Here is a 14,046-nt window from a genome sequence, read left to right as displayed (position 1 = left end):
ATAAAGAGGTATAGAAAAAGAGTTTTTCTTGTCATGTTTGGGTTTTAATTATTCTATATCATTACATTATTATTATTGTTCTTTTCCATACAGAAAATTGCACGCCTCCATTTTGTAAAGCCTTGACCTAAGTGCTTATTGCTTTGAAAGCAGTAAGTAACTAAAAGTAATAAGTAACTGATTACTCTAAAAAGACAGTAATATTGTAAAGTAACTCATTACTTTTAAATGTGAGTAACTGGTAATATTTAATATATTACATTTTGGAAGTAACTTGCCCAACACTGTCCACAACACACAACATTCATACTAGTGATGGGAATTCAGGCTCTTTTCAGTGATCTGGATCCTTTGGCTCAGCCCAGTAAGAAGAGACGGAGAGTCTGAGCCCCAGTTTCTAGATCCAGTCATATTCTAACATTATTTTACGTAAATGTTTGCACTAATAGCAGTTATGAGACCGCCTTATGAGGCATGTTTGTGCGTAATCATGGATTAAAGGTGAACTTTATCACAGTAAGCTGACCTGGTTAACATAGAAAAAGACTATCAATCACCATATCGCCCCTTATAAATCATCAAGCTCCACAGCTGCTCTTATCCAAACACTCTTTTGTATGTGGTGGAAAAGTATGCACAAAGATTAAAATGATTAAATAAAAAACCCTTTTGAAAGTGATTTGCTTTGGCAGGTATTGAGGGAGTTAAGCTAACTACACATTCCTGCCTTGGCATTAGAAATGGATCCAAGCCATTTGCAGGGTCACAGATCTGCAGATCTGAACATGTTGGCATGCTCGCTCTGCGTCTCCTTCAGAGACTTCTATTAAACATCGAGCATGAGGAAAAGTTTAACATGTTTAAAACCAGTAGATGTCAAATGTTTGTAATGACTCATGCATCCTGCTGAGCTCTTAAGTACGTGATCACACATTAATGTCCGTTTGTGCAGGACATCAGAACGTCTCAGAGATGTCCTGCAGAGGTTTGGTTTCATAAGGATGCTTCAAAGCAGACTGACTTGGCCTCACGCCCAGGAACAGGCCTGCAGCTCTTTCATCTCTCTGTTTCCTACAGCATCTCACAGTTTCTCACAACACAACACACACCACACATTCAGTGGGATTTCACAGATCTCTACTTTTGGGTACATCATGTCACTTTCTGGGTCTTTTGGGAACTGAAAGTAATTGAGACGACTCCCTTCAGGGTCAGAATTCATACAAACATCTTTATTTCTGGAAATATTGGTTTTTGGGAAGAGGAACGCTTCTAAAACCTCGGCCTTGAAACTGAAGACTGTATAAATAATAGCTGAAACCACCCTGACGTCATTCATTAGTGCACGGGTGTCAAACTCAAGGCCCGGGGGCCAAATCCGGCCCGTGGTGCAGTTATACCCGGCCCACCAGATCATATGATAAAAGTAAAAATAATTTGATAAAAATTCAGGAACGTGAGGAAGAAATGAGTGTTTTCTCGATACTTTCAATTTTGCATCTCAGTTATGACTAAAAGTTATGATTTTGACTTTTTATTTCATGTTTTAACCATAAGGATGAATATTTTTACATTTTAAATCCTATTTAGCACTTTTAAAATCCTGATTTTGACTTTTATTTTTGTGTTTTGACCTTTTGCAACTCCTAACTTTAACTTTTATCTCATTCTTTAACTTAAAAAGTCATGATTTTAATTTTATCTCAGTTTTTGGACCTTTTAAGATCTGTATTTTGACTTTTCTTTCATGTTTTGACCTTTTTCAACTCCAAACTTTAACTTTTCTCATTTTTTTTAACCTTAAATCGCATGATTTTTAATGTTATCTCAATTTGTTTTTACCTTTCAATGTCACGATTTTGACTTTTATCTCACATCCTTACCTTTTTCAACTCCTAACTAAATTTCATCTCTTTTTTACCTTAAAAAAATCATGATTTTTAATTTTACCTCAGTTTTACTACCTTTTTAAATCATGATTTTGACTTTTATTTCACATTTTGACCTTTTTAAACCCCTAATTTAAATTGTATCTTTTTACCTTAAAAATGCATGATTTTTAATTTTATTACAATTTTCTATATCATATTTTGCTTTTAAAAACATTATTTTGACTTTTAATGTAATGTTTTTACCTTTTAAACTTAAAAGTTTGACTTTTTATCACAGATTTTGAGTTTTTAACTCATCATGTTCACCTTTTAATTGCAAAATCATTTATCCTCAGTGCCAAGTTTTTACCACCATTATTTATTTCTGGTGAAAATAAGGTTGGTATTTTATTTATTAATTATTAATTTAATTTCTTGAAAGTGTTTCCATAATATTCATATGATTCACATAGAATGTAGAAGTTTGCTTGCAACCCTTCTTTCACTGTCATCATTTTCACTAACTTTAACCTGTAAGCTATAGTAGCTGTATACCGGAATATATTAGGAATAGATGTTTTAATTATGCGTTTGTTATACTATTGATCATTAAATTAAAACAGATGGTACCGTTTAAAAACACATGGAATCAGAAAGGATTGAAAACTTGAAAACTTTGACAAGATCAGCATCAGAGGGTCTCTGTTTTAAAATACGACCTGTTTTTAACCCTGGACGCTGAGGGCAGCGTTCGTTCTCACCTCGCAGTGAGCGATGGGAATGTTTGGGTTGTGTAATTGCTGCACAGTGAACCTGACCGGGGTCAGAGGTGGAGCCGAAGCTTGGCTCCTGTCCTCACATGAATGACCCGAGGGAAGGGCAACACGGAGATAAAAAGAGGAGGATGGAGGGAGTGTCAGACCGAGTGTTATTCCTGTGAAAATACTCAGTCAGTCCTCCCTGCACTTTCACTTTTCATCAAGTGTTTTGGCTGCACACGAGCTGAAGGAATGCACCGCGGGGCAGCCTGCAGCTCACCTCCACAGTGCTGCGCCTCACTCAGCATCATGCCCCCCTCCCCTCTCTGTGTCCCACGTCTCAACATGTCCATCCATGCTGACATGCATCCTGAGCATCACATGCTGATGATATTTGTCCACTGAGGATGTTAAAAAGGATTTACAGGGTTACTCTAACATGCATGTTAACCTGTTAGTCTGCTTGATATCGACATGAGGTTTGACCTCCACATCTTCATAATGCAGCTGGAGTCGATTTCCTCTTGTATGTTTACACCTCTATCAAGGCAATCTGAGCATGCTCCACAGCTCTGACGCTTTAACCCAGGAGTTGAACAGTGAAAATGTTTATAGAAAAGCCAGAGAGAAAAGAAGATATTGTCTGAATCGTAAACTAGTCCGGTCCACATCTCAAAAAAGTAGGGACAGGGCAACAAAAGGCTGGAAAAGTATAAGTAGTACTAGTTCAAAACAGCAGGAGGATTTTGCAACTCATTAAGTTAATTGGCAACAGGTCAGCAACATGACTGGGTATAAACGGAGCATTTTAGAGGGGCAGAGTCTCTCAGAAGTAAAGATGGGCAGAGGTTCACCAATCTGTGAAAAACTGTGTCTAAAAAGTGAGTTAATAAGAGTTTGAATTAGTGCTGTCAAACTATTAAAATTTTTAATCAGATCAATCACAGGGTTGCTGTGGATTAATTTAGATTAATCATGATTAAATATCATTCATTTTTAATCTATATTAATGGTGTTTCATTTTGCATAAGCAAGCAGACTCAAGAAAGAAGGGAATATATATGCCAGGGCTATTCAATTACAAATTCAACTAGGCTGAATTTTTAAATCAAGAAATCTAGCCGGGCCAGACATCTTTGGCACCCATTAAGCAGCTGGTAATGTCAAATTTTGAAGATCAATTTGATGAAAAATATTCACTTTTATTCACAGTCCCCCTTAGCGTCTTCCATATCGAGTTGGTTGGTCACTACCGGATCAACGGCCCATTTGAGCATGTGCGGCGGCATGCTCGACGGTAACCCTACTTGGACAAACTGCCCGAAATGCGCTGCCAGAGACGTTTTAGGGATTTTGAGTCATTCTGCACTGAAGATGGGTTAACCGTCTCAAAATTTTTAATCAGATTAATCATGTTGATGGATTAATCCGCATTAAGGCCGGCCACACACTAGACGATTTTTTAATCTGAAACGATTTTAAAACCGTGGGAGACCACAGACGTAAGGACAATTTCCAAAGATTTTTCATCTTTAATCCTCTGAACGCACACACTAGACGACTCAGCCAGACTGTCAGATCACTGGAGAACACACCTGCTGACCTGCCAACAACCTCACGTGATCACGTGACTTCAGAAAAAAAAGAAAACACGAATGTCTGTCGATACCGTCTTGCTGTCTCTACACAACAGAGTGTCCTGGCATGTGTTACAGGTGCAGCAACAATCATAAAACAGGGGGAAGACTCAGGATGAAATCCTGGCTGGAATTAAGGTACAGTTGTGTTTATGGTTGTGAGCGGTGAAAGTACTATGATTCGTCTGGTGACGCTACTGGTGTGCTCACTCTCATTGGTTGTTGTGGGTACTCCGTCAGTGGCACTACGACCTAGAATCGTAAATATCAAACATGTTTGATATTTATGATTCAGGGTCTGGGAGGCTAGAGGCTACGATGCGATTTGGAGCAGTAAATTAATCTTGTTGACACCACACACATGCAGACTACTCAGACAAATAATTGTTTGCGATGAGGCTCCACTGCTTTTGTCAGTGCCACCCAGGTCCTAATGTTGATTGGCTTGTAGTTGTGTGACATCAAAGACCCTGTAAAGTGAAAATAAATCTGTATTTAAGTTTGTTGTATGACAGCTCACTGTGTTATAAACCCCTAAATAAAATTTCAGTCAGTCAAAATCATGAAAAATGAGGCAGTTAAATCTGATCCAGGATGGTGTGGGTGTGTCTGTTGAATGAGCTAAAGTCGCGCCCACTCAGGAGAAATACCATCCTCTCAGATTTAAAATCTGTTACAATCTGAATGTTGACCTTATGATCAGAGCGAAGCTGCCTGACTCTGTGCCAGAGAAAAAACAAAGTCTGTTTTCTGGCTCAAATCTCTGTAATGATGCTTGAAATGATCCATAGACCACTGTGGCTGATAGATTTAACAGATTTACCTCACAATGAACAGAAAAACCAGCATTAAACTGGCTGTTAACCTTTAATAATGGCAGTGACATCAGCTAACAACAGACTGGACTGAGATGAACTGCTCTGTATTTTTTTGTATTGTAGTGTTAGAGGGGCAGGGTCATTCCCTACTGTGTGCTGGTGACATCATGAGCCCACATATTGGCCCCGCCCACATGAAACCAAGCCAGGAAAGAGGTGAAAAACTTTCTAATGGTCAAAATCCAGAATTCAGTCACATGTAGATCTCAGTGTTTTCACATGTTTACAGCAACCAAATCCCAACATATCTAGAGTGTTAAGATAAAACTTGGATTTCAGTTTACAGGGTCTTGAAGTCAGTCAGATAGTGTTGTGGGCAGGACATGAGGCAGGACTGAATGAAAACAAAACCAGATGGGAGGACGCACCTAAGTCGCGCACCTTTGAATTAACTGATTTGGGCTGATTGTCAGTAGAATAAAATTTAGATACATATTGTCTCCTCATCCCTCGATCCTACAAGGCAGATGAATAATCCCATGATCCCACTGATGGTTGCAAATTTTAATCTCTGAATGGCTCTAATTAATCAGGATTAGGCCTGTTACTATGGAAAACAGCAGCTCCTCATTCAGTTACAGAAGGCACCGGAAGTCATATTCATGCAAGGCATCATGGGAGCTAGGAATAAGGTGAATATTAAAGTAGGAAACATGCTTGTGTCTGGATGCAGCTACAGACTGAACTTCTGCCAAAGGAAACTTCACTACATTTGGCATCTGTCTTACTTGGATTAATTTGATGCTTGTTCCAGATCTAAGACTGAAAGCAGACCTGTTTAGAGACGTCAAGTCAAAACATCTGCACGGTTCCTGTGAAGTCAAAGGCAACGTTTGGCTTCTGGTCACCTCACAGAGGTTACAGAGATTAATGGCTCTGCAGGTCATGTGCCGGCATGACAGAAAGTTCACCCCCCCGGTCCACCTCGGTCTTTTACAGCTTTGTGGCTGCAGGCAGGAGCTTAACTTTAACTCCAGACTATGCACACATGGATACATTTACCTTTGGATGTTTTCAATAAGACTTATCCTAAAACCTCCATAGTTAAGAAGCAAACCTCCTCCAGCTACACGCTACAGCGTTTTTAAAAATGCTGCTCTCCCCCTCACACGATGTGAAAGGTTCTGGCCTCCCAAATTAGATAGTAGAGTTGTGAAAGTAGCAATTACAGACCTCACCGCAGACCTATCACTCTCCAAGAGTGACAATTTAACAAACACAGTTGGACTGTTACTGTAAACTCTCTCCATGAATACAAATCAGGCTGCAAAAACACATTTGTCCTCAGGGCTTCCGTACACTCTCACTTTTGCTAAGGAGGAAGAGGGTGAACTGTCAGATTTGTTATTTATGTTAACTAGGATTCAAAACACAGGATATGATACCAGGTAGTAGGATCTTAGAATATGAAATTATATGGTATGACATGATATGATATGAAATGTTAGAAAAGAGAGACTATATTCAGGATTTGAGACACAAATATTCCCCCACAAGGAAAAGTTGTCATGATTTTGATGCTGTACACAGCAGGACATGTCACAATGGATTATTATCCAGAACAGCATGATGTCATGTAAACAATATGATGACATGAAATATTATCAAAAAGATTTAGTTTTATCTTGTCTGGGGTAAAGGTGTCTTGACATTTCCACAGTTACATAAATAAAGACGCAACTCTGATCATACACCATGTTCCAAATTATTATGCAAATGATATTTTTCTCTTATTTTCCTAAATATTAATGCAAATGACAGTCACAATATTTTTCAAGTCATTAGCCGTTAGAGCATAATTCAAATGTTTTCGAACAAACTTCATAATGATAGCCATTTTTCTTTTTTTAATAAAAACCTCAAAATGCACTTTTCCACATTATTAAGCAGGCCACAGTTTTCAGCAATATGGGAAAGAAAAAGATCTCTCTGCTGAAAAGTGACAAATAGTGCAATGCCTTGGATAAGGAATAAAACATTAGATATTTCATGAAAAATTAAGTGGGATCATCGTACTGTGAAGAAATTTGTGGCTGATTCAGAGCACAGACGAGTTCATGAAGATAAAGGCATAATGAGGAAGGTTTTTGACAGACAAATACATCAGATTAAGAGAGCAGCTGCTAAAATGTTATTACAAAGTAGCAAACAGGTATTTGAAGCTGAAGTGTAGGATCCTCCAGAGGCTTGCAGTCGTGTATAAACCTACTATTCAGCCCCCCTAACCAATGCTCACAAGCAGAAATGGTTGCAGTGGGCCCAGAAATACATGAAGACTCATTTTTAAACAGTCTTGTTTACTGATGAGTGCCGTGCAACCCTGGATGGTCCAGATGGAGGAGTAGTGGATGGTTGGTGGATGGCCACCATGTCCCAATAAGACTGTGATGTCAGCAAGGAGGGGGCGGAATCACGTTCTGGGCCAGATTCATGAAGAGAGAGCTGGTAGGCCCCTTTAGGGTCCCTGAAGGTGTGAAAATGACCTCTGCAAAGTATATAGAGTTTCTGACTGACCACTTTCTTCCATGGTACAAAAAGAAGAACCGTGCCTTCTGTAACAAATTTATCTTCATGCATGACAATGCACCATCTCATGCTGCAAAGAATCCCTCTGTGTCATTGGCTGCAATGGGAATAAAAGGAGAGAAACTCATGGTGTGGCCCCATCCTCCCCTGACCTCAACCCTACTGAGAATCTTTGGAGCATCCTCAAGCTAAAGATCTATGAGGGTGGGATGCAGTTCACATAAAAACAGCAGCTCTGAGAGGATATTCTGACATCCTGCAAAGAAATTCAAGCAGAAACTCTCCAAAAACTCACAAGTTCAATGGATGCATGAATAGTGAAGATGATATCAAAGAAGGGCTCCTATGTTAACATGGAACTTGTCCTGTTAAGATGTTTTTGATTGAAATAGCTTTGATTTCAGTAAATATGACCTCCTAATGCTAAAAATCCAACATATGAACATTTTTGGTTCTTTACAACCTAAAAAAATATTTTAAAACTTTGTTGTGCATAACAATGTGAAACAGTGCATTTTGAGGTTTTTATTTTTTTTAAAAACAACAGTTATCATTATGAAGTTTGTTAAAAAAACATTTGAATTATACTCTAATGGCTGATGTCTTGAAAAATACTCTGACTGTCATTTGCATTAATATTTAAGAAAATAAGAGAAAAATGTCATATGCTTAATAATGTGGAAAGTGGTGTAAGTGCAACTTCCTACAACCCATATTTTACATGATCAATTTTGACAAAGTTCCACAAAATAATAAAGATTTTGAGTGAAAGAGAAGAACATTAAGTTTAACATTCACTGAAATGTGTATTTCCCTGTTAAAATAATCTGTCAGCATTCACATGTACGACAGTTTTCCTTTGACTCTGAGCTCAGGCTGGCCTGGCATAAACACGCCCTTACTCTTATATAAATGCACATATTTAGAAACTAACACCCAGTTCTCCCTTCACACTGGCACATCATAAATAAACAGTGAGTAAGGTAAATAAATCTTCTCATAAAAGACAGACGTTTCCATCAGATACAAGATTAGAGTCTTTGTGTGCTGTCCCCAGAGACAGAGCGGTAACAGTCCCTGACGTAAATGAAGGTGTGTTTGGGTATGAAGCTGTGAAACAGCAGCAGTCAGAGCGGGACAGAGGAGACACTCAGGTCTGAAGGCTTTAAACCCTCAGCATCTTTAAACCCGGGCTGATATAGGAGCTAAAGCTCAGGGAAAGCCCAACCATCAGCTGAAAAATGTACAGTCAGGGTTTGTTTAAAGAGCAGAGAAGCACTTCTCTCTGACGGGTCGCTGCATACAGGCAGAAAACTTTTCTACAGCATTTTAGTGCAAACACCCATTCTGGGGGTAGAGGGGAGAGCTTTCTAGAGCCAAGAGGGGTCCCATGAGTTAATCTTTGATAACCATATTTTAAATTTTACTGGAAGAGTGACATTTATCAGAGCAACAAAATATAAGTTTCATTTATCTATGCAGGAATACGATTTCTCCTTTTCTAAATGCAAATCCCTTTTTCCTCATAACAAGATTATGGCGGACTCAGTAGACCATGTACAACACATTTCTGACTTAAAAAATACACCTATCTCTAATGCAAGGATAGGAAATGTTACTTGTATGTCACTTTGGGCTTTTGTGGATAATTTATTATCATCTATTATTGGAAAATATTTCAACATAAGTCAAAATCAATTGGATTTAACAACAAAAATAATTTTAAGTTTTTTTTTTTAGGTGAATGGGTCCTCCACAGTCATGATTTATTGATGACATCAATGCATGTGTGCTGGTTCAGTGAAACAGTTGCTTTTAACCCCTTTTCACCACTGTTTCTGTTCATTTATGCCACTTTTCCCACTCTATTCCCATTTTTCCACTTTTAATTCATTTTTGAACCCCATTTTCCTACTTCATCTAGACAATTTTTGCAACTTTGTTTCCTCTTTATACCTTTTTTGCTACTTTTTTAACAGCTTTTCACCATTTACCACCCATTTTGGCACCCTTTTTGCATTTCTGTAAGTCATTTATAAACCACTCGGTACTGTCTGTCTTTATAGCTAAGCTATGACGGGCACAAAGATTAAGATGGCACGAAATAAATTATAAGGAACTTAGAAAACTTTAAAGAAAAAAAATAAATAATTTTAAGAATGGTTAAAAGTGGCCTACATAGGTTAGAGGGGGAAAAACCTGTCAGGGAAAGAACTGAACTGGTTAAAAAGTGGCAGAAAACTGATTAACAATGCAAAAAGGGCAAGAAAGTATCACAAACGGTTTCAAAAAAGGCAAACGTTTTGCAAAAAATGCTGGATAAAGTAGGGAAAAGAGGTGTAAGAGTGGGAAAAGGGTTGGAAAAAATGGGGGGAAAGCATCAAAAGTGGGTTAGAGATTGCCAAAATCTTAAAGGCCAATTAAAATAGTGAAAAAGGGTTGAAGAGCGGAAAAAGTGGGTGACAGGAATGGGTTAAAATTGTTCAGAGGGGCAAACAGTACCAAAAATGGGTTAAAAAATGGTGATAAATGCAAAAAATGGCCAGATAAACTAGCAAAAGGAGTTTAAAAGTGACAAAATGATTGAATAGTGACTAAAATGGCTTGAAAAGGTCAACATTTTGCAAAACTGGCTAAACAAAGTATTGAAATTGGTTTAAAGAGGCAAAAATTGCAAAAATGCCTGGACAAAATATTTAAAAGGGTAAAAATTTATGAAAATTTGTAAAACTGGTTAAAGTGGCAAAACTGAGGAAAAAGTTGTTGGATAAAGTGGTGCAAAAGGATTAAAAAAAGTGGTGGAAAACTTAGTGAAAAGTTGCAAAAATGAATTAAATGGGCAAAAGAGTATCTAAAATAGGTTATGATGGGCAAATATTGGTTACGAGTGGCAAAATGCTGCAAAAATGTCCAGATAAAGTAACAAAAAGGAGTTAATGATTGCTAAAAAGAGGGACCAATGGAAAAAATGAGTCTAAGGGTTGAAAAAGTATCAAAAATGGCGTTAGAGAGACAAAAATTGTGTTGAAATGTTGCAAAAATGGCCTGAAAAAGTTTTGTAAAGTGGTTAAAAAGTTACAAAAATTGGTTGAGTGGCAACAAAGGAGTTAAAATGTTACAAAAAAGGTAGGATAAAGTGTTGATGGTGGCAAAAGTATCAATATCAATTTAAGATGGGTCAAAAATGAGTCAAGAATGGCAACAATTTGTTAAAAATGGCAAAATATTGCAGAAATTCCTCATACAGAATTGGAAAGTTTTTAAAAACAGAAAAAAATAACCCAAAATTGGTTAAAAGTGTCAAAATGTTCTAAAAATGGAGAGATAATGTAATAAAAAGGTGGTAAAATGTGACAAAGACGTTGCAGAAATGGTCAGACAAAGCGTTGAAAAGTGGTTAAAGTAGAAAAAAATGGTTAAGAGGTGACAAAAAAAGATAAAATGTGGCAAAATGTTGCAAAAAAAAAAAGGCGGGATAAAGTATTGAAGAGGGGCAAAAGTATCAAAAACAACAACATAAATCTGCAAAAATATAGAAGTCCAAAAAAACTTGATTGTCATCAGAACCCAATAATAGGTTGACACACTTTCTAGCTCCAAAATAAAGTAACTAAGCCAGGATGACAGCACTAATGCTACTGATACAACACACATGATCACAACTGGGGAGGGCCCATCCTCTAGGTTTATCAAGGCCCAGCCAGTTCTGTGGGCAGGTCTGCATGATGATGGAGGCCTTGAAGTGTCCATGAAAACATGAGGGTTGACCTGTAGAGAGGGATGTTTTAGTAAATGAAATGCTTCTTCCACCCACACAAAGGTTAATAAACCGTTGCAAGCTCGTCTCTCTCCGTATTTAATGCCTTTCCCCGGCAGTAGCCTCAAAGTGAGACACGCGCTCTCCCATCCACTCTGTTTTCATAACGGCCCACTTGAAGAAACACTCGCGGCCTGTTTGCTCAGTCAGAGCGGTCCTCGCTGTGTTGACTATTATTCTCCTCTCTACAGGGTGGGCTGTTTCTGGGGGTATCAAATGATCACCTATTCTGTTTTCCCATGAGTGGATGTTGTGGTCAAAGCATCAATGAGCTACTGTGGAGGTGTGGGCCTCTGACACGCAACCGAAGGGACGCTGTCAATCATCGGTGAGGTCTGAAGCACCTCGGCTATCTTTAAAGCCGTCATGTGCAGGGAAAATGACTCCCTGCTGTAATTATGGGTGATATTTACAGTAATTACTTGTAAGAATGTTGATATCTTCCTCCTGCAGGCGTTCATTTTATAATCAGATGTGCACCATGAAAGGGAAACAGCTAAATGATGGGACAGGTATTCTGTCTAGGGCTGGGCAATAGACCAAGTTTTTTTCTTATCTATTAGGATACATCAGTATATTTTCAAAGGCCCTGTAGGATGTAGCACATCAGCTGAATCCCAAACTCCAGACTCATGGATAGTGAGTTGTGTTCCTGGTGAGTCTTTAGACCTAAGTGCTCTCCTGGTGTAAAACCAGTAAGTGTGGACTTCTCTATGGCTAACCGGTTAGCATCACACAGCAGCAGAGAACTCCTGTTGGGGGGCAGGAAGTGATTTCTGCATGGAGAAACTGCACCAAAAAGGCCATGTTTGGATCTGATTACGACTACACCAATTGTCAAAGTGCAAAAATTAAAATATTTTTATTGCTTAAGCTACTTTTGTGTCCTGAAAGTAGTGAAATACTCAGGAAAAAATAAATAAACCCAGAGAGAAACGGCAGCAGCAAGGCCTCCATCCAAATCCCAGATGAGTAGACTCCCGCAACGCTCATGTATGGTCTGTTTTCCGGTTTGGTTAAGTCCAGTTTTGTCATGGTTTAGCACTTTAAAGAGGGGGTATTATGCCTTTTTTCAAGGCTTTACACCATCTCTCTGATACCCATGTAGTAGCTTCACATGGTTTACAACTCAAAAAACTCCTCATGTTTCTCGCACTGGCGTTCTGAAAAACCCTTATTTTAACCTCTGTCTGAAACATTTCGTTTTTCGCTGCTTTCTCTTTAACACCCCCCGCTCCACCGACCTGCTTTCTTCCAATTGGCCAATTTTCCGGAGGCTGGCCGGGGGCAGGAGTCAGTGTTTTGTGTCCAGCCCAAATTTTGATATAAGTAAGACATGTTAGACCCAGAGTCTGACCCTGATAGTTTGGAGAGAGAGGGGGAAGAAAACCAGCAGCAGCGAAGGATAGAGCAGGACGTATCTGTTTGGTAAGTGTTCAATTACTGTGTTACTAAATGGCTAAACGGCTAAAAGGCCTTGTGGGGGCGGTCTGTTCCGCTTTACCGGCAGCACGGACGAACCAGTCAGGAGATCCTATCACGATGACCTCATCAGTTTGCTCCATTGAAATCTCATCTCGGGAAGATCTTGGAGGGATTCCCAACAAACCATTTTCATCAGTTTACACTCTAATTCCAAGATTTCTGCCACATACGTTTATCTTGCAGTTTGAAAATTTACATACGTGAAGTATGGACATCCAACACTGTGACTTTTTTATTTATGTTTTAAAAATTGGAAAAGTATAATACCCCCTCTTTAAAGGGGCTCAGCTAGCCTCCAAGCTCAGAACAAGACTCTTCAAGACTCACGGCTCCCTTTGTGGCTAGACCTCACTAGACACAAGGAGGTCTACAGGACTGAGTAATCTGTGGTATTGCCATATACAGGCTATCATTGATAGCTTTCACAACAGGTAAATTTAGAGGTGTAAAGTATTTATATTTATCTGTCCCCATTCATTCCTACTGGCTGTCCCCCACTTCCTGATTTGGGACCACATGATTGCCAACAACCTCTGAGCACTGTACTGTGAGGTCTCATGGCTGCCGCTTCTTCTTTCTTCTTCTTGGTGGATTTTCAGACTAACAACATGCATACTGCCATCTACTGTACTGGACTGTGTTCAAAGCCGCGTCCTCAGGTACAGATTGGTCTTTGAGGTGTGAAAGCAGACCACAGAGGGAGAGGGAGGGATGGAACAATCATGCTCAGGCATGGTACAAATGGAAATAATGCCCTAAGACTTTTATTTCTGTTGCTGTGTTATCAAACAAGTTTCAAAGTGGTTTAATTTTCTCTAGAATCGTGTAAAAGTTCATGGTTCTGTTATTGGGACAACCATGCTTACATATATGTATCCCTATTGATAATCAAGATGGGGTTTTTGGTCCATGTTACCCAGCCCTAAGCCTGTCATACAGCCCATTTGTTTCCCGTGCAGGATGCTCTCAGGGAAGAGTAAACAGAGAAAAAAGGTGATGACTAAACCCTCACCCCTAACACTCTCCATTCCTGTCTGGCGTCATGAAAGAAGCTCTTCAGTCCTGACAAGTTAA

This window comes from Cheilinus undulatus, linkage group 6, assembly GCF_018320785.1.
Source record: "Cheilinus undulatus linkage group 6, ASM1832078v1, whole genome shotgun sequence".
Taxonomy (NCBI): domain Eukaryota; kingdom Metazoa; phylum Chordata; class Actinopteri; order Labriformes; family Labridae; genus Cheilinus; species Cheilinus undulatus.
The sequence above is the reverse complement of the archived record's forward strand: the minus strand, read 5'-3'. Positions refer to the sequence as shown.